This window comes from Aedes aegypti, chromosome 1, assembly GCF_002204515.2.
Source record: "Aedes aegypti strain LVP_AGWG chromosome 1, AaegL5.0 Primary Assembly, whole genome shotgun sequence".
Lineage (NCBI taxonomy): Eukaryota > Metazoa > Arthropoda > Insecta > Diptera > Culicidae > Aedes > Aedes aegypti.
Window position 1 is genome coordinate 10,472,880 of NC_035107.1, and position 21,308 is coordinate 10,494,187.

The 21,308-nt window shown below is 39.7% G+C and overlaps 1 protein-coding gene across 9 annotated transcripts in view; it reads right to left on the reverse strand.

The window, feature by feature from the left end:
- The window catches only part of LOC5574316 (protein unc-13 homolog B), a 335,112-nt gene that overhangs the window by 110,821 nt on the left and 202,983 nt on the right, over positions 1-21,308 (reverse strand). For 3 of the 9 annotated variants that reach the window (XM_021838875.1, XM_021838874.1, XM_021838871.1), the window contains exon 1: positions 12,883-14,179. The exons of 3 other annotated variants lie outside the window; for them this stretch is intronic. The gene's annotated coding sequence lies outside the window, so the exon portion shown is untranslated. Of the gene's footprint in view, positions 1-12,882; positions 14,182-21,308 lie in introns of those variants that run through there. 3 more of the 9 variants (XM_001661298.2, XM_021838873.1, XM_021838872.1) reach the window with 2 other exon arrangements.

The following is a 21,308-nucleotide window of genomic DNA, read 5'->3' on the forward strand; positions in this document are numbered from 1 at the left end:
TAAATGGGCGGAAAATATTGGTTTCAGCATGGCAGCTGAAAAATGTTCGATCTCACACTGTTGTACGTTAAGACATCACCCATGGAATAACCCGATTACGGTCGCAGGAATGCCAATCCCTTTCAAAAAAGAACTTCGAATCCTCGGAGTGACAGTTGACCGCAAATGTAACTTCCGAAGTCACTTCAATCTCGTCAAGAAGGAAACTGAATGCAGAAATCGATTAATTAAAGCGATTAGTGGAAGACATAAAACCAATAACCGTAAATCATTGCAGAATGTCGGCCGCAGTATTGTGGTCAGTAAACTACTTTACGAATTAGAAATCATAATACGTGCCTACAGAGAAATGATAGTAGCTTTTAGTCCTGTCTACAACAAGGTAATACGAATCACCTCAGGATTACTTCCCAGTTCTCCTAGCCTTGCAACATGTGTAGAAGCCGGAGTACTCCCGTTTCCTTTCGTACTTACGATCGCAGCAGCATCCAGAACCGTAAGTTATTTGGAGAAAACATATGGTGACTGTTCCAACATTTTCATCCTAGAAAAAGCCAAAAACCTTGTCAGGGAGTATGCAGCCATGGATTTCCCTCCGGTAGCACAAGTCTATCGGGTCGGAGATCGCCGATGGAACAAATCAGGACCCAAGATCGATTGGACAATTAAGCACGCAGTTCGCGCAGGGGATTCTTCATCCAAAATATCTGCTGAACTCAATAGCCTGCTCAGCAACAAGTATAGCATGCATGTGAAAATATTCACGGACGGCTCTCGAGCAAAGGAAACCGTAGGAGTTGGTGTCTATAGTTCAACGTTTCAAATCGCACGGCGAGTTCCCAACGAATTCACCGTATTTTCTGCAGAGGCTGCTGCTATATACCTCGCTATCAGAAACATTGAAGACCCCAATGCACATACGATAATTTTATCGGACTCAGCCAGCGTCTTGTCGTCTTTGGAGAACCCTAGACAGAAGCATCCACTGAAACAGTTAATCAAAGCACGGACTCCCGCAAATACTACGCTCTGTTGGATACCAGGGCATTGTGGCATAAAAGGCAACGAAGAAGCAGATCGGCTAGCATGCCAAGGGAGACGTTCAGTAATGTGGAACCTTCAAACACCTGGGCATGATATACGTAGCGCGATTACACGTGGTGCTCATCGTACGTGGTATCTACAGTGGCTTTCAAACCGTGACATTTTCCTCAGGAAGATCAAAACCGACATTGGACAGTGGAAAGACCGCAAGGATCGCAAAGAACAAAAAATAATATCTCGCCTGAGAGTGGGGCACACCAGAATAACCCATTCGCATTACATTTCTGCAAATCCAAAACCAACCTGTACCATCTGTTCAACACCTTTAACCGTGTAACATATCTTAGTCAACTGCCCCCAATATGAAGCAACAAGAGTCAATTTGAACCTTCATACAAGTATACGCAATATCCTCCAGAACGACCCAGTTCAAGAAATTAAACTCATAAACTTTCTGAAAGATAGTAACTTGTATTCTAGTATTTAATTACAATATCTTTATAATAACCTTAAAGTGTTATATACTCCTTGTATTTAGTCTGTTTTTTTTTTTTCTATTTCAAACGAGGTGAACCAGCCTTAGGCACTGAAAACCTCTATAATAAAGCAATAAAAAAAAAAAATAGAAATTTTTATTTCAGATTTTTATATTTTTCCTGAAAAGTTGGATAGCACATATCCTTATCTAACAGCAATGGTGGCGTGGTGTGCCTTATCTGCACATACACACACTCCGACTTTCGGGCGGGCTGGTGGATTCGAGGTTTATTCGGCACGGATAGAGGTTATTAATCTTCATATAAATGTTGAATGTATGCCGACACAACGTGCGTCCCAATGATGAAAAGAATCTGCTAATTCGGTGAGTCACTCGTACTGGCCGGACGACGGATGCTCTAATCTTCTTATGCTTTGTCCACCAGAAAAAAAACAACTTCCAAACCAACCAAGTTGAAATCCTCTCGTTTCATTTCAAAAGTGTCATCGGATGTCGTCCTGCGCGCTTATGTTTCAATTTCTCTGGGAAATCAAAAGCGGCCCAAATGCTTTTCATAATTGGAAAAGTTTTCCTTTGGTTTGCTTTGGATTCGGCTTATCCCGACCAATTAACAAACATCCGCTGGAAATTGTTCCGAGCTTTGTGGGCAGTGGCTGGTGGTTCACCGCCCGCTTCGGCTGGATCAAGATGAGAAATCTTTGTGTAACTTTCTGAAAGTATTTCCCGGAATGTCTTTCTTTAGGTTAGAATGTAACAATTTGTCTGAGAGGACCACTTTTTAAAGAAGCTCCAACAGAAGTACTATTGAATTTCTCTCTGCAAAATTCCTCCAGAAGTTATTATTCCAGGCATTCCTTTATGGATATTTCAACACCGTTCAAATTATTTAGAACATCGAATTATGATCTCCTATGATCCTAAACTGTTTGGTCGTACTGTATTCTTGGACTAGGATGTTTCAATACTTGGTCAAGCGATTTCATACTCTGGGCTAGTAGTGTATTTGAAGTTCTCTTAACTTCCCGAGCAGGTGAAAAAAACTTATTAATAGTAAATTTTGATATGGATAGCTCAGCATAGTTTATTATTACACTGAATGTATGTAATGATTTGCTGCAAACCATGTTGAAAAGTTCAAAATAACCATTACACCAAATAATATGACAACTCATATTTGTGGAGACGCATGGTCGCTCATCATAGCTATTAAAAACAGCATTTTGAATGGCAAAGATTTTGCCATTTCATCCGCCTACTGTATCCATGTTGAAATCCGTAGAGATACTCCCAAGATCACAGCAGTCCTTGAAAATTTGAAATTCAAAACAAAACTGCTCCAAGGCCTTCTCATCCGATCTCACCACTAAGACAATACGCCTACTATTTTTTAACTGTCTGCTTCTCCGACAAGACTCGGTCGGTAGCCCAAAAGGAGCTGGAGTGGAGTGGGACGAATGGCATCCGCTAATGGATTTTGGATGGCGTGCGAGTCCGAAGTTATTGATCAAGAAGTGTCGAATGACGTCCGAGTTAAGTGGTTCCGGGGAGGGGGTGAAGGACATAACTTGTGGTCTGCAGCAAGGCTACTCGAGACGCTCTGTTTGTCTGTCCGTGTTGTCAATCAAGTTGCTGCACAACACAAACATGCGCGTAACATCAAATTATCTCGTTAGGAGTTTAGGTCCGAACTTCAGTCTCATAATTCTTGCGATGTGATGAAAATATGTGTGTACTATGGAATGTAGATGGGGAGGGAGAGAACAAGAGAAGTATGATGCTGTTTTCCATGTTCACAGGGCTAGTAGCGCATGAGTAACTAAAAAATGGGGTCTTTAGGACCTTACGCCTGTGAGCCTTCCTTAGCCGAGTGGTTAGCGTCCGTGGCTACAAAGCAAAGCCATGCTGAAAATCCATAGAGTATCATCGACCCTGCCACATACGAATGCAAAAATGGCAACTTAGGCAAAGGAAGCTCTCAGTTAATAACTGTGCAAGTGCTCATAAGAACACTAAGCTGAGAAGCAGGCTCTGTCCCAGTGAGGACGTTTATGCCAAAAAATGGCTCAAAACAGACCAAACAGGAACTATCAGGAACTAAAAGCTTGATAAATAACAGCAGTGAACGAGAGTCTCAAAGAGAGAGAGAGAGAGAGAGAGAGAGCGAAGATAAAACTCGCTTGTTCACTATTGAAGGTAGGTGGATTATTTTACAGGGGTGATAAACAATCCAAAAACCACCGGTAGGAATACTGTCTCCCAAGTTTGGAGCTTGATTAAATGGGTTTTATCGTGCACTTTTATCTCCAGATCTAATCAGAGCTGTAGCAGAAGATGATTAACATGTGTGTTGCGCATCATGTTTGTTACAGAGAGCAATATGTTAAAGATACTTTCAATTTCCATAAAATTATTGCTCGTTTTGCTGTATGCTTGCTTATGATTCTTTCCAGTAATTTCATCCGAAACTAATACAAAGACTTTGACAAAGTTTCTTCCTGGTATTCCTAAGGAATTTCTTTCAGATTCATGATACCTTCATGAATTAAATTTAGAATTTTATTAAGGATAACCTAAGAAATTCTTGGAGAGATACTACCAAGAATTTCGAGAGGTATTTTCCGAAGATTGTATCATGAATTCCTGGAATTCACTAAGCAATTATATCATCTTTTTTGCTTGGCTACTTTCCAAGATTTCCGCATAAGGCTTCTTAGAAAATTCAACTTCTGATTCTACTCAGCTATTCTAATATCGTCAAAACGTAGACAAACTGAATTGAGTGTGTGGTTGTCAAGCAAGAAATTGAATCAATTGAAAATTATACTTCAAAATCTCATTAGTTTCAAGTGAAGATTAAAAACTTGAGCATTGGAATACCCTAGAAGCCAGAGGGCACGGCAATGTGGCATTATAACAACATTATATTCACATAAAGGGTAGTCATTTGATGTCTGACAGCTTTACATACGCATGTTTTGCCATTATAATTTCAGAAAAGGCGAAATAGCGTGCCATTTTAATGCACCGATCTAACCATGCTTCTTTGCTCCGCTAAATGCCAATGGAGAAAAGAGACCAATTTAAACCATCACTTTTCCCCGTCAAAAAATCGGCGAATATGGTAGTGAGAAGATACAGTCGCCTCTCCACATCTCGATATCGAAGGGACCATCGAGATAGGGAGAGATCGAGACATAGAACAAATTTTTAATGAATACTAGATTCGAAATCACTCCGTTACTAGGAAAATTGAAAACAAACAGACGTCATTTCATCTTTGCTAATTGTTTTGAACCCGTAAAATCTAGTCTAGTAGCCTTTGATATTGGGAATATCGACATACGGAGAGAAAATCGGGAACGAAAATCACATCGAGATAGGGAGATATCGAGATAAGGAGGATATCGAGATATGGAGAGTGAAAATGTATGCAGGATGAAAGGACCGAACAAATCATCGACATAGGGAGAGATATCGAGATGTAGAACATCGAGATGTGGAGAGTCGACTGTATAAGTTTTGCTCCCTCTTACCACTATATGCAAAACTTAACACGTGGTATATCTGCTAAAACACGGGATAGCATTGAAACTTGCCCTATATGCGAATATTGAGCCACTATAGTGTTTATTTAATGTATGTTTGCTGTAGGTTTAGAAGTTCAGTAGAGTAGAGTAGAGTTACAAAAATAACACATCTGTAATTTTTTGATATAATATACAATTTTGTTTTGTCTTTTGAACGCCGTCAAAAGATATTTTTTATGTTTGCCCCAATCAGAGATATTCACAAACAAAGTAGGCATGTTTTTGAGAGAAAAACAACAATAACTCCTGAACGGAAGGAGATAGCGAGTTTCTTCACTCATCAAATTACGCATTTTTCAAAGCTCTAAAAGTGTTTTGTAGACTACTTTGATGAGAAATTTGAATTGAAAACTCTAGAGCCAGAAAACCAGTTTTGTTCGGACCACCCTATGTCACCGTAGGAAAAAAGCTCTAAATCGGTCAATTTAAGAGATACAAAAAATCTTTTTTGGCAAAGTTGATTGAAATTGAATGGTCCACATCTTTGCTCAAGCATGTATAATATAATTTCTACAAATAAGAAAGTTAGTTACACAATTTCTATGAAAATGTGGTCCACCCTAATTTTCAATAAAACCAAACAAAGGGCTCAACTAATACAAATAACTTTGTAGAAGACCGTTTTTGTCTAATGTTTCATTCTAAAGCTCAAAATGCATCTTTCCGCGTAAAACTGATTCCTGGACCATAGTGCAGAGGGGGGGGGGGGGGGCAGGGGAGGGACCTCTGGCCGACGAAAAATAAATAAAAAAATACTGGCCTGTCACATAGGTCAATATATTGTTTGATTTTTTTTAAATAGTTTTCTGAAATCATGTTTAGGTAAAATTGCTTCATGATAAACTTTTTGAATAACACTAGAAATTCGATTAAAAATCAGACTCCATCCGAAGATTTTACGAAACATTATTTGAAAGTTTCATCAACAGTCCGCAATGGATCTTGCTAGGAATCTTCCAAAAAGATGATATGAGACTCAAAAGGTTTTGGCCAAGCACCTGTTAACTTGACTTGAAATGAGTTCATACTGGAATTTCTCGAAGAATTTGCCAAGGTATCCAATAAGAGATAACTTATTATATTCGGCAGGTATTCCTTTTGAAATTCTTTTTTATATTCCACTACCTATATATGTTTATTTAGATTATTCTTTGAATTTCATCAATGACCATTCCAAAAATTCATTCCAGCAATCGTACTTGGGAATAACTCGAATTTCTACGAGTCCTCAGCAATATCTCAAGATATTTTTGTGCTTCTCAAATTTTTTATACAAGTTTATTTTGATTCTATCCACAAATTTCTATAAATAGAAACAATACAAATAATTATCTATGGAAGTCTGACAAAAATGTTTATCAAATAAGAAAGAATCACATCTCGAATTTTTTAAGTAATTCTAGCAAAAAACATACTAGGAAGTTTTTAGGGATTCCTCAAAGTATTAGTCGAAGATCCCACCTTCGGGAATTCTCGTCCATATTTTTATGATATCTTCTTCTACTATATAAATAAAAATGGAATGGTGTTTGTATATAACGAAATAGCTTGAGAATGGGCTATCAGATTTTGAAAATTCTCTCAGAGTTACGTTCCTGAATTACTCCGACGTGTTTGTGTGTATAAAAACGTCAGGATGTTCACCTGGACATTAAAAAAACGGGACTGGACGGAAGTTTAATTTTGTATGGGACGATTCATGGCTTTTTTCAACAGCCTATTTGATGGCAATACGAAGTTTGTCGGGACCACTAGTTTATTCATAAATTCCTACTCGAACTTGATCGGATATCATACCAATAATTACACTTTAGGAATTATATTTTCAAGAGTCAATACAAAATTTGTTTTCTTTCGTACTTAAGTAATTCGCCCTTCTGTTTTCTTCAGATATCTTCAGTGATCCATCAAGATATTCTTTTAGAAATTGATCCCTATAAATCTCACGGGATTTTGCTTTTATTCCGACTTCCTTAAGTTCTTCAAAAATTCATTTGAACCAAGTCACAACAAAAAGTTTATTCTGAGGAACGTTTCAAAAACTCTTCAAAAAATCCTTTCAGAAATTAAACTTTCTTTCTGGAATCAACACATAATTCACACTAAACCAGGAATACCACTGCGAAAATTTTCAAGTAGGCAAATATTCTTAGAAAAATCTTTCTCTATAGATTTTTCCAATAATTTGTCTTGAGTAGTTTTGAAATATTTTTCCAAGCATTCCTTCCCAGATTATTCTAGGAATTACTCTAGGTATAACATAAAAATCCTATAACGATTCCAACTAGAATATCTCCAGGCATTTTTCTGGGATTATATAAGAGTTTATTTTTTCATGAATTTTACTAAGAGATTTTCTTTTCAGTAGTTTTAAGAATATCTTTAAAAGTCCATTAAAAATTTGTACATACATTTCCGAAACTTGGAAATTTTCAAGAGTTCTATGAATTTATCCAGAAATTTCCAGATATTATTCATCTTCAAAGTTCACTTTAAACATGTTGCAATGACTCCTACTGCAATTAATCCTGTGATTTTCTTTCAATATTTTTTCTCGGAATTCCCCCAAATAATAACATATTAATTCTTTCAAATAAACATTAGGAAATCAAAGTAATTGTATAATTACAATTTGTCATCTTACTCAATGAGCATTATCAAAAAATTAACTACAGAATCCAAAGCATATTTCTCAAGATATAACCTCCTGGATTCCACACATGTTCGCAAGGAATATTCTTTGAAAAGATCCTAAATAAATCCTTGTAAAACTTTTTTCAAGAATTTCTGAAACAGAAACTGCCAAGAATTTTTAGGAAAACAGATATTCTCAAGATTTTACTCAATGCCTTCGTTATTTTATAATTATTCTTTTTTCTATGAATATCTACCAAAATTTTATCTGAAGATTGCAAAGAATATATCTAAGAATATATAATATCTCATGATATTACTTCCTGTATTCCATAAATTTCTTCAAATCAAAGATAAGTCCTTGAGGGACTTTTTGAAAAAAATCTGGTAAAAGAATTTCTTGAAGGAACTTTTGGATGGATTTTTCTGGAATTCTTAGGAAAATTTATGTAGAAAGCTATGCATATAATTCTGAAGCAATCTTTTAAATTGAATTTTAAGAAATATGTTTTAAGAAGAGCTCCGGAGAAATAATTGTTAGGAATCTCTCAAGAAATCCGTAGAGTAGCTCTTATATGATTTAGGTGATCGAAGAGTAATTCTTGATAGTTGGAGTAGTCGTTGGTAAAAGAATAGTAGAACTAATTTCTGAAAAGTATTACAAAAGTAATTTCACAGTTTTTTCTCGAAGATATTCCTGAAAGAACATTTGGAGAAATCCTTAGATTTCTTTCAATGAAAATCCTCCAAAGAGTTTATAAAAGTAAAAATAATAAAAGTAATGTTCAAAGGAACATCTAGACGATGTATCAAAAACAAAAAAAATAGTGACATTGAGAAGAAAGTTTGAATTGGTTCCAGAAATAAACATTGACAGCATCCGTGAAGCTAAAATTGGATGTAATTCTTGAAAGAATTAGGAAGAAATATTCGAAGGAATCAGCTGAGAAGAAATCTATGCGATAAAGGTAAGTATAAAATTTATGAACCTCTGCTTGGTGAGTGAAAAAACTAAAATCAAATCCTGAAGTTATCTCTATAGGAATCTAGAGACATCTTGTTGGCAAATTTCTGATGGATTGCTTAGATGAATATTTCGTAAAACTTAATCCTTGAAGATGCTGTATGAATTTAGTATATCTTTTTTCAATAGCTGGCCAGGGGAAAATTGTCATAAGGATCTCTATAATCAAGTTTCAAACTTTTCCCAAAATTTAATTTTCCAAAACGTTAATGGACATGTTAGTCAGAAAACAAATTGAACTAAGATGTGTTTTTCACTCCTGTATACCATTTAACTCCACTTGAGTTTGTATCCTTTGACAGATACGCGTAAGGCCGTCTTCAGTGTCGTGTACTAGACTCGAATTTCTGATAATAAATCTTCGAGCTGTTTAGTAGAATACCTATAAGGCTGATACAAATATTAATTTTCTTTTGTGTCCGAGACCACTTGGAAGTTACGAGGGGGTGGATAAAAATAAATAAGGAACAAAAAAATAAAAATGAAAAAACGTTATTTTTTCGAATTTTTATTTTTAACGATAGTTGTTAAACTTTTTTCCATCGTCATCTGGATCATTATTTTACCTGGTTTTCACACTAAAAAATAAAAAAAAACCTTACTGATGCCAAAAAAATGATGAATCCTTTTTATTCTCCCCTTCATAATTTTCGGATTTCTGAAGGGGGGGGGGGGGGGGATGACATAAAAGATAATTTATATTTGTATCAGCCTAAGTAGATGAAAAAACCGAATTTAGTACTATAGTAGAGTAACTCTAGTGGAATTAAATGGTATAGTACTAAATTCGGTTTTTTCATCTACTTCTCGAATTTCTGGCTTTCTGGCAAAAATCCTGGCTACGCCCATGGAGATGCAAAATTTTTTATCGCACCAGGGTAATCGTTATGCTCTAGGACAGGACGTGACAGCTCAACTAAGACTGCCCCGTTGTGTTTCAGTCGTTAAGCTTGACGATACAAAAGCCAGTGTTACCAGTATTCTTTTGAAGCAAATCTTGTGAACAAATTCAAATATAAAGGCTCATAATTTGATTGTTTCTTGTGCGATTCATTCATTTAGTGCATTAAGGATGCTATATTAAAAAAACAAATCAGGTTTTAATTCAAGACCGACGATATTTTAGAGAGAATTGCCACAATTTCCATTATATTGGTCTCAATTAGGCATTTTTATGTATTTTAACATTGAAGGAGCACACCCGCATAGAAAAACACAATTCGCCGTACATTCCAAACAGTTACATTCTTTCAACTGTTATGGTTAATGTTTCACAAACAGTAGCTTTCTTGTTGTACAATAATAAATCTGAAGCTTTAGATTATAAAAAAATCATTTGAGTAATGCATATCAAATTGTAACAGTATCTAATTTTGTCATGGCATTGTGAAACTATATGGGGGTTTAAATTCGTGCGAAATAGTTGAAGTATAAGGCCACGGTTTGCCGAATGGTAGAGGCACGCTTAAAAGTAACCAATTAGTAGTGTATGTTTCGTACAAAGATATAATAATTTTTCATAACAATTTGGTCGTAAAAGAGTTTTATTTTAGATAAAAAAAATACGGTAAAATTGATTATGTTCGATACATATGATTAAAATTGTGAAAACACATAATTTATTTCAAATATGTTGTGCAACTTCATCAATCGTAGTGATGTTTTTTAAGCGTGTATGCATTTGTGCAATTGAAAAAAAAAACAAAACAAAAATTACTAAGTTGCGTATTTCCAATCGAAGTTTTGATTGCCTGTAAAAGTATATGTTTCCCGAAATTTAATTGTGATCCGGATAAACTATAGCGCTGGTGAGTAAATCTTTTAAAAGTTCTATAAAACTGCGGCCAATTCAATGTTGTGTTTTCAACAGGATCGCGATACTCGAGCAAGCTGTTGGATGCAAAATGATGCTAGCCTACCGCTTTCGCTGCCTTCACCAGCAACTAGAGTTAGACGAGGAACAGATTCGAAAACAAACAGTGACATAAATCAGGCTAAAAAGTACGATCCAGCCTACAAAGCAGCAAAGCTACTACTTCACTTCGCCACATTACCGGTATTAGAAATTATGCAGTGCAAAGAATGCGAAATATTTACAGTTGCATTGAACAGCACGCTTTTTTGTAGTGAGGATAATTTGTTTGATAATAAAACATGATTTATTGGAGAACAGTGTGATTTCATAATTTTTATCAAGATTGAGAAATTTTGCGATGCAACAATGCAACCCCCGCCATATTTTTTTTTAGAAACTGTCCAACTGTTCCTGAACTGTTCGCCATAGTGTTAGACACCGAAATTCTGGATGGTATATCAACCATTTCCATTAACATAATTCGAAAAATTTGTTCGAGAAAATCGACGTTTTTAAATGGTAACATAACTTAACCGCCTATTTCCCACATTGTTATTTTCCCAATTACCATTTAACAAACTGTAAAAACTGTTCGGGGTACTGTCGTTTTATTGTTATTTTGGATTATTTGTGAAATTGTGTAATTATTGTCGGAAATAGTTGTGGATGTTCTGGGGAATGGTATCAATGATTCATAATTATGCGGGCATGCTTTGAACCTAACATCGAATATGAATAGATTTGAAACAAAAAGATTTTATTGAAAATTTCCAAATTTTTGATGAAAACTCTAACCAATGAACTAGCAACACGGCCGGGCTAGCAACAAAGTGCCCTGTTGCAATCAAACTCAACGATGTGAAAGTAGGCCTTTGCCATAACGACCAATGAGAAGTGGTCTTTTTTGACAGGTAATTGGTTTCATTTTTGTACTTTGACCTGTCCGGTCTTGTCTTAGGTTATGCTAAAAGTTCAAGTAAGAAATACATACATCGTACTGCTACTGCTTGAATTTGTTGTCTTCAGGTTTTACCTATTAGATTGGTTCAGCTGCATGCACAGCCTATTATACTCCTTCGCCTTCACTGTTTTTAAGGGATTCTTCTGAAATTGTCGTTCAGAATGTATACTAAGGATATGTTCAGGTAGCACAAAAGAGTATCTTATAGGAGGTCCTCTGAAAATTCTTCGGGATATTTTTTCAAGAAAGTTCTCAAAGATGTTTTTCAGCGCGGAATTGTCAATATATTTTTAAATAAAATATTGAAGACATTTTTGAAAACTTTCGGTAGTTCTTTTTTCTAAATGAAATCTTAAAGTTATCTCTAAGAAAACTTCTGAATATATTACTGATGAACTCCTGCAGAGATGTATGAAAGGACTCCGGAACTCCTGACATAGTTGTGGAGGATTTTCCAGATAAATGTTAAGAAAATTATAGTTAAAATAATCACACGACATCCCTGAAAAAAAAATGTTGGTGGCTCCATCGTCAGTGCCCAAACGCAACATTTGAAAGAATAGTTAGAACAGTTCCTTCAACAGAATAAAATCATTGCCTACTGAGATTGTACTATAAAATCTGTACGCAAGACATGTCAAAATTTAATCACCCCTTGTTGATTTATAGCTAGCGTAAAAAGCTGGATAGACATTGTCGATCAAAGTAAGCATACATATTTTAGATGTCACCCGTCGTCTGCTATAGTCATCCAGTCACATAAAGTGACTACAGTCGAAAAAGTCGAGTGATGTCGAGCGATTGTTTGGTCGGCAGTGACTCTGGTCGAGTCATTTTGATCGACTCGACCTATAAAATAGGACCCTTTATTTGTTTGGCGTCTCGAGCATTGATGATTGACAAACACCAGAATGACCCTATTTTGAAATAAAAAGCCTACTATTAAATTACTATTACCTTAAACACCTTCAAAAAGATTGTTTTTTAGTTTTTCATTAAAAATGTGAGCAAGTCTCTAAAAAGTGCCCTGCTACCAGCCCTGAACCGTTCGACGCCTACTAGGTAGATAGACGACGGCAATGGCAAATGGCCATAGACAAGATAAGCCCGGTAGAAAATGTCAGATTTCATTAGGTGTAGACCCCACTTCCGAGAGATGTTTGTTCTTCTCCCCTTTTTATTCCAGTAGGCTGTTCTTCTCTTGGAGATTGGGAGCTGAGGAGGGATGGGGGATTTTGTCCTACATCCTACAAGCGTAAAACTGTTGCCCATAAATACCTTGTCGTTTGTGCTGTCGAGGCTGCAGCCGCTGCCGTTGCTCCTTCGTCTTCTCTATACCCGGACGACCACCCCACTTGGAGGAATTCGTCCGGTGCGGGTCCTGCCACAAGGTGGCCGCCTTCTTGCTGTTGCTGGTCCGTTGGATGTCCTCGTCCGAAGCAGCACTGCAATCCACCAGAGATATGCGGGTAAATATTTTGGTTCAGGCGTAACAAGGCATAACAGCACTCCTGGTGATTCTCCTGCTGTTCCTGCCCGTGCTCCTGTCGTCTGGGGCAAAAGTGCTCCGTTTTTGCGTCCAACTCGGGAACCGTCTCCTCCTCCTCGTCCTCTGCTTCGTCCTCCAGCTCTTCCGCCTTCCCTGCCTCCCGGTCTTCCCTTGTGGTGGTGGTGTAGTACGTTAATCCTTTGGCAATCGATCCGCACTGCCTGCTGCTGTCCGTTCTGCCCCGCCACTTTTCCAACCCTGTCCACTCTGGTAACGATTCCTAGGCTCCTCTCTTCTTCCTCTTCGATTTCGCCTTATTCCTCACACACGCGTTTTTTTCACACACTCGAACACCGAAATAAAGCACGCATTTGGTTGTTTGAGCAACAAAAAATAACAACTTCGTAACACAAAAAATTCGCTACAAGACTTTTGTTAGTTTTTCTCGCCTACTACGATCGGGAAGGGCTGGCAGTAGTAGGCTTTGCACTCGACCGCACCACTTGACGCGCTTCTTCGATTCTTGACGCTCTACTCACACACGGCTCCCTAAAAAAATATTCGTCCCGCTCTTCTCGTTTCGTCGCTGCTTCTATGAAAAGGCGATTTTCCACAGATCCATCCCCTACAGGCACTCTCAGTATTAGCAAAGGCAATCCCACACGGTAGCGAGCCTCCTTTTTTTCCGAGACGGCCCTATCCGCACACACCAAAATCGAACAATCGGGAACAAACAGGGAACCGATTTTCCACGGGAAACAGGAACAAGAAAAATCAATTCTCGGGATGGCTGCGGCCGCCCTGGCTCCGACTTTAGGGAAAATGTGGGACTTTTCCTACTACTGCTCCTCCTCCTCCTCCGTCACGACTGGTTTTCACTTCACAGACCCACACTCGCGCTCACACACAGACACATCCACACCCCAAACAGTGACTATTTTCACGAAGCACGAGCACCGAACCGATGCGTTCCGTTTGCGGACTGAAGAAGTGGCCTGTCTTTCTCGGCGGACGCGTTTAGAATGTATGTTTGCGGGACACTTCCTGGATCAATCCACGGTGCTGATTCTGCTTCTGCTTCTACGGCTGCCGATTCCAGTCCAGTTGTTGGTCCCGTCTGAGAATCTCTCTCCCACTCGCCACTCTTTCTCTCTCACGGACTCATTTTCCTCGTCTGCTAGTTCAGTTCACTTCACAGACTATACAGTTATTATGGTGTGGCGATAATCATGATGGCCGGCGGGTGGGATTGAATCGAGAGAGCGCGCCCCATGCGTGGAGCAGCAGGCCATGGAAGCTTTTCGATGGGAGCGCGTTTTGATTTCGGAAAATCTCCGAGCATAAGGACGCCATGAGAGTGATTTGTTGCAGTGTGTCCAGGGTTGTTTGTGCGGAACGCCTCCCTGTTTTGCTTCGAAACATCGGAGTAGTAGATCGGTAATTGAAATGAAGTATCTTTTCCAAGCAAATTCCTTAGCCTCATGACATAATAAACATCATTGATAGTTGTTCCATTTAAAAATTATAATCATAGTAAGCCACAGTTACAAAACCGTCGCATCTCTTTTTCTGGGAGCATCACTGTTCGAGGCCAAGTTCCAAGAGCAATAACACAGCACGACTCGCAGGAAGGAGATTTCCATTCCGTCATCATTGTTGGGAGAATACTTTGTACGAGAGCGCATCAGAAAAGTAGTGCGTCTCCACAGTGACGGTATCACTATGGGACCGGGTTCTCCACCGACCACCTCCGTCAAGCAAAGTCTCCTGTGAGGGATGGGAATCTTTCTCGCGTTACTTTGGAACATGACGTGCCATGCACGGTGGGCCTCTTATCAGTGAATTCTTTCTATTATCCCATTCTTTCGCTAACATTACACCTAATGTTTAAGGAGAAGTAGGCCGTCATTGAAATTTGTAGGCGTCGTTGATGATTGTTGCTAATCCATCTCATCATTTTTCGAATCAAAAAAAGTCAGTTGGTTTTGCACTGACACAGCTGAAAAAGTATCAGCATATTTTATGCATGTTAGCGCGAACAGTGATACTTTTTCGAGTCAATATAAGCTATCAAGACTGAGTTTTATCACTTTAAAATGCAAGCTGAAAAGTCATCAATGTTGCCAAAACGAATGACGGGCTACTTAGCCTTAATATTAGAGTCCAAAGTCAGTCAAACATTTTACACCTTGTAGTTTGATTATCTTGTTATCTTTGCGACATAGAAGATTGGACCAAGATCTGCGGCTTATTTTTCGAAATGTCTCAAAACTAAAAGTTCCTGTGCTCTTCTGAATTAAATCACATAAAAATGGAAACCTCAAATTTTATACGAAAAATTTTATGATACACAGGTGGCGAAAGCGACTTGAAGGTGAATTTTAAAGTTATAAAATATGATATTCAGTGAAGCCTTCAAAATTTCATAAATTTGTTATTTACAGCCAATTTTGCAGGTTTTGGCAATATTTTCTTCTAAATTAAATTGATGAAAAGTTTGTAAAATATAAAATTTGTCTAAAATCAAAACTAGTCTTCAATTAAATAGTTTTTATTTTATCACCTACAAAATCATCTTTGTTTGACAATAACTTCGTGAATACTCAACCGATTTCAGATCTTATTACATGCTTCTGAAGCTATTTCAGTTTTTTTCACACTATCTTTACAACGGATTTAACAACAAAATTGTGTTGAGTATATTATTTTACTAAAACTACCTACTCAAAAACATGTTTTTTTATGATAAAACTAAATTTCTTCAATTGTTTTTTTTTCGCCGGAAATTACTGAATATATTGAATATTTAATATTAAATGTTTAACTAATTTAGTTATTTTTTTCGTAACAAAAAATAACTTTTAAAATCTTTCTTCGAAATTTTGAATATTTTTTAAGACTCCATGCGTTTCATGTGAAGTGTTTCGAGAAAATGAGTCACTTACTATAAACCAGTACAGTATTTGACAAAACATTTACAACTTTTTCGATTTTCCACACAGGTGACCAACTTTGGTAAGCTAGATATCAGTTATTTTTAGACCGATCCGAATGAAATTTTCACAGAACATCAGATATAACTTAAATTTTAACATATATTTTTGAATATTTTTTCCAATCACGTTATAAACTCGTGATTGGAAAAAAAAGCTCCATTTGAAATGACATTTCTTCTCAACTGCGTACTGCGATCAGAAAAATGTGATTTTCTGGACAATTTATGGGAAGAAATTTTCCACGCATCGAGATAGGCGATTCCTTTTCTTGTCAGTAGCAAACCTGCCTTGAGAAAAGAATTAAATATTTACAGAGTTCTGGTACAATTGAAAAATGAACAAAGTTGTCTCTCCGGTACATAGTCAGCGGTGGTGTCATCGTCGTCTGTTCTTTACAGAGCTGGTTTTGATCGAGTATCGTCGTTCTACTAAAAACGTGCGCCGTTGGACGTTGTTTGGGTCTATGTTAATTGGTAGTAGCCAATGTTTTTGAGAAATTCCATTAGTGATCTTTCTCTGTCTATGTCGTTGGACAGTACGTCTCTGATGCTGACACCGATTTCATGTTGGTCTCGGAGGGCTTGGTAGGCGGGGCAATTTATAATAAGGTGCTCTACAGGCCTCTGCACTGTTTTGATTTTGTATGGGATTTTGACTTTTACTGGCCTTGTTGTTTACAAATTTCACAAAAGAGTGAAAGGGAGAGGTACATTTCTGTGCAGAGCCCCACTGACATTTGGGTTGAGCAAGCTGCACATTGCTTGTGGAAATCATCCCGGGATCTGAGATCGTGGGAGAATCTGGTGTAGCCACAGCGTAGTCTAGATAAAACCCTCTGATCTTGCCAGTTTTTATTATCGGACCACCGATTTGTATCTTCTTTTATTTTCCGTAGAAAGGGGTCACGATTTTGGCTCCATTCGTTTCTCCATGCTGAAGCGAGTAACGCTTTTATCCAGATTTTTAGATCCGCTGCAGGTACTTCAGACTTTACCGGGGCCGGTCGCTGCCAGTTTGTCTTCAGCTTCGTTTCCACTGATACCACAGTGGCTGGGGACCCAGACAAATGTGGTATTACTGTTCGAAGCCATTCTAATAGCTTGCACCAAGGGGTGTCGGTTCTTAGGGTTCTCGAGAGCCTTCAGCACACTGGCTGAGTCGGTAATGATCGCCTTCCAAGTACTGCTGGATCGTTCAACAGCCGAAAGGATAGCTGTTGCTTCGGCGGAGAAAATCGAGGTGGGTTTAGGAAGGCCTCCGCTTATGCTGATGTTGGCGCCGAAAACGCCAAACCCAACTTCATTAGAAGTTTTAGAGCCATCCGTGTAGATGAGCTCATAGCCATTCAGTTTATTTTTTATGAGCTCGTTAAAGCGTGGTACCACTGTATGGGGATTCAAGTTTTCTTTGGTTGGTCTGCTCAGTGACCATAATATTCTAGGTGGAGAAGAATCCCACGCTTCGTCTCCAACCCAGTGGACTGTGGACACCGGAGGGAGGATCTGGTGGGCAATCTGCTGGAGGAGTTTGTTTGCCTCTTTGAGGAGGAACACTCCCACGTCATCCCCGCTCGTTTTTTCCAGGAAACTAATTGCTTTAGAGCACACAGCTATTGTGAAAATGTAACGGAAAGGAAGCATCCCAGCCTCAACACACGTGGATGCCGCTGGTGTACAAGGAAGGAGCCCGGAGATGCTTCGGATGCAACGGTTGAAGGTTGGTGCAAGATCGTTGATTACACTGTCAGAGTTTCTACATAGTAGTTCGGCGCCGTAGAGTAATCTACTGCAAATAATTGCTTGCGCGGCACGTAATCCCACATCTCGATTCGTGTTGGTGTGTTTGCTGTTCATGATTCGTAACAGGTTGAGGCGACTTTTGCATTGGTTTTTCATCCGGTTTCAGCGAGACTTGAAATTCAGATGGCGGTCTAAATATACTCAAAGTACGCGGATCGTAGCTTCGTAGGGAATATTTACTCCGTCGATGTTGGGAGGATGCTTTTTAGCGTGATGGTTTCCTGAACAAATATGAGAAAATTGACTTTTGGATGGTGATAGTTCGAAACCAACAGATAGTGCCCAGGCATGCACAGCCTCGATTGCGCTTTGGAGTTTCCTGCGGATCAGGACAGGTTTATGTCCTGCTACGAGGATAACAATATCATCCGCGAACACGAATATGAAGACACCTTTTGGTAAAGATTCGAAGACTCCGTTCATTGCGATGAGGAAAAGAGTTACCGCCAGCACAGAGTCTCGAGGAACACCAGTTTCCTCCGGAAAAGAATCCGATTTTGTGTTTCCGATGCACACTTGAAAGGATCTGTTTGTCAGAAAGTTTCGGATGAAGGTAAATGTATTACCGCCGATACCCCAGCTGGCCAGTGTTCTCAGCACCCTCGGGGTCCAAGTGCGATTGTACGCCTTTGAAAGATTCAGCGTTGCCAAGTCAACGTGGAGACCATTTTCGAGTGCGTCGTCTAAAACTTGACCCAGAGTAGCGAAGTAAGTGCTTGTACCACAACCTTGACGAAATGCATGTTGGCGGAGGTCGAGGAGGTCGTTAGCTCGAATGAATTGAGTTAGTCTTCGATTGACCATGCGTTCCATAACTTTACTGCAACAACTAGTCAGGGAAATGGGTCGATATCCACTCGGTTCGGTACGAATCGAGTCCTTTTTGGGAACAGGGACGACTAGACTGTGACGCCATGGTGCAGGAAAGGTTCCGTCTGCCCAAATTTGATTGTAATTTTTCAGCAAGATCCTTTTGCCGATGGGCGGAAGGTGACGAAGAATTGGATATCCAATTTCATCGGGCCCAGATGATTTTCCCTTTCCGCTTCCTAGAGCAAACGATAATTCGGCAGGAGAGAAAGGTTTGTCTAGCAGATCATCTGGTAGCGTATCAGGTGGCTGGATGGATTCAACGGTAATCGAAAAGTCATCAAACCGAGTAAAATCGGGACTGTAGCCGCTGCGGGCACTAAGCTTAGCAAAGAAGCCACCAAGAACGTTGGCAACTTCTTTCGGGTCTCTAGTAATTCCGCTTCCTGTACTGATGCCGTTAGCACTGCGTTTCCCTTGCAATGCGTTTATGTTTTTCCACAGTTGGGATGTTATACTTTCACTGCTTATACCGTTCAGAAAGTCATCCCATGACTTGCGCTTTGCGGTACGAATAGCATTTCGGTATGCATTGCGTTTTGAGTGGTAGTCTGCGGCTGTTGATTCGGCGTCAGGGTGGCTTTTTGGAGTTCGTTTCATTTTTCTGAGCGCTTTTCTTCTCATTTTAATAGGAGCCTTAATTTCTGGTGACCACCATCTTACCGCCCGGCGCCCGGCGTTCGGGCTTGTTTTTGGAATAGCTTCGGAAGCTGCGGCAAGAATAGTGTTCGTTAGATCATGTAGTAGCGTATCGTCTTCTATAGGACTGATTTCTATCATATTTTGGAAAAGCTGCCAGTCAGCTAGCTCATATTTCCACCGAGGGCGGCTGGTGGTTTTTGGAGAGGAGAAATTACAAAAGATTGATATAGGGTGATGATCGCTACCTAAGGGATCATCAGAGACCGACCACTGAAGGCGGCCGATAAGGTTTTCACTAACGAAGGACACATCTATGGCAGAGCTGATTTGCGGTCTAGAGAAAGTGGGCGAGCCGTCATTGAGTATACAAAGGTTTGCTTTCTCTGAGGCCCGGAGAATTTCGGAGCCTTTGTTGGCATTCCTTCGTGAGCCCCAGCTAACATGGTGTGCATTGAAATCTCCCAGAACAAGATAAGGTGGAGTAAGTTGATGAAGGAGTTTACTCAGCTGAAGTTCAAGATTATAGCAGTCCGATGGTGTTACATAAATACTAACGACAGTTATCGGGAAGGGAGATTCAACTCTGTCTGCTACTGCTGTCAAATCAGAGGAAAGAGTATAAGCAACGTATGTCGACGGCTTGTGGACACCGATTGCTGCGGACTGATAGATGTTCGCGCCTCCTTTCAAAATCCATTCGTATTGGCCTTGTAATGTTTTTTCCATTGTTGAGGAATCTGCTCTATGGACTTCTTGGATGGCAATTATAACGGGTGTTGACCCTGCTACAAGTAATTCCAGGTTTGCGAGATTGTTGAAGAAGCCATTCATGTTCCATTGTAGTGCTAGCAATGGACGCATCCTCTTCGGGCCACTAGCGTTGTCTTGGTGTATTGGAAGAATCCTTACTCTCTTGTCTTGTCTGAGTGCTGGCTCTGTTTGCTTTCCGGGGTCCTATGACTAGGGATAGTCTGCCACGGAACTCCGCTGATAGTGCTAGTCGAAGGAGGTCTTGCTAGTTGCGGATGGGTTGAAACCCCAGGTGTCACGGAGGAGAATGATGAAGGACCGGCCACGGGAATAGCGGTGTTGTCGGTATCGTACTTCCATTGGTCGTACTTTTGCGCGTCTGATCTAGCATCAGGAGGGATAGCCCTCTGGATTCGTAACCAAGCTGAACACCTGGTTTTGGCTTTATTGTTTAGCAGACCTGTTTTCGGTCCAAGGGCCACAGATCGCCGGGGGTAGCCGACTTCCGGTTCGCCAAAGTAGTTCGCACTAGTGAGGCTCGTACTACTCGCTGCTCCTTGCTTTTTCGTTGTGTTCTTGATTTGCTCGCTATCCTGCTGGGGGAGTATGAAGTTATCACGCGTCCCATATCTGTCTTCGCCTGGCGTAATGTTGGCTCCGTCTTTGTTCGTTCTCAAGGAATTTACCAACAAGCGCCAATCAGTTCCGGTACACCGAAATCTTCCGCACTGGTGGTGCCCCGACTGCCCGTAGCTTTGCCTTTCGTTTCCACCGTATGCTTGATTCCCTCGCTGTCCATGTGGGGGAGTATGAAGTTATCACGCGTCCCATTTTGTTCTACGTATGGTATAGTGTTAATTCCAGCTCTGTGCAGAGATTCCCATGGAGGAGGGGAAGAGTTTCCCATCAATCGCCGGGTGTTGTCCACCAGTTTCGGTCCACCAGAGTCTTCCGCACTGGTGGGGTCCCAACTGGCCGCTATTCCTTTCTTCTTGGTTGTGTTTTTTATTCCCTCGCTGTCCTGACGGGGAAGTATGACGTAATCACGCGTCCCGTTTTTGCCTTCATATGACGTAGTCTTAATTCCAGCTCTGGTCATTCCTAAGGATTTCTCCGTTAAGCGCCGGGGGTTGTCCACCAGTTCCGGTCTACTAAAGT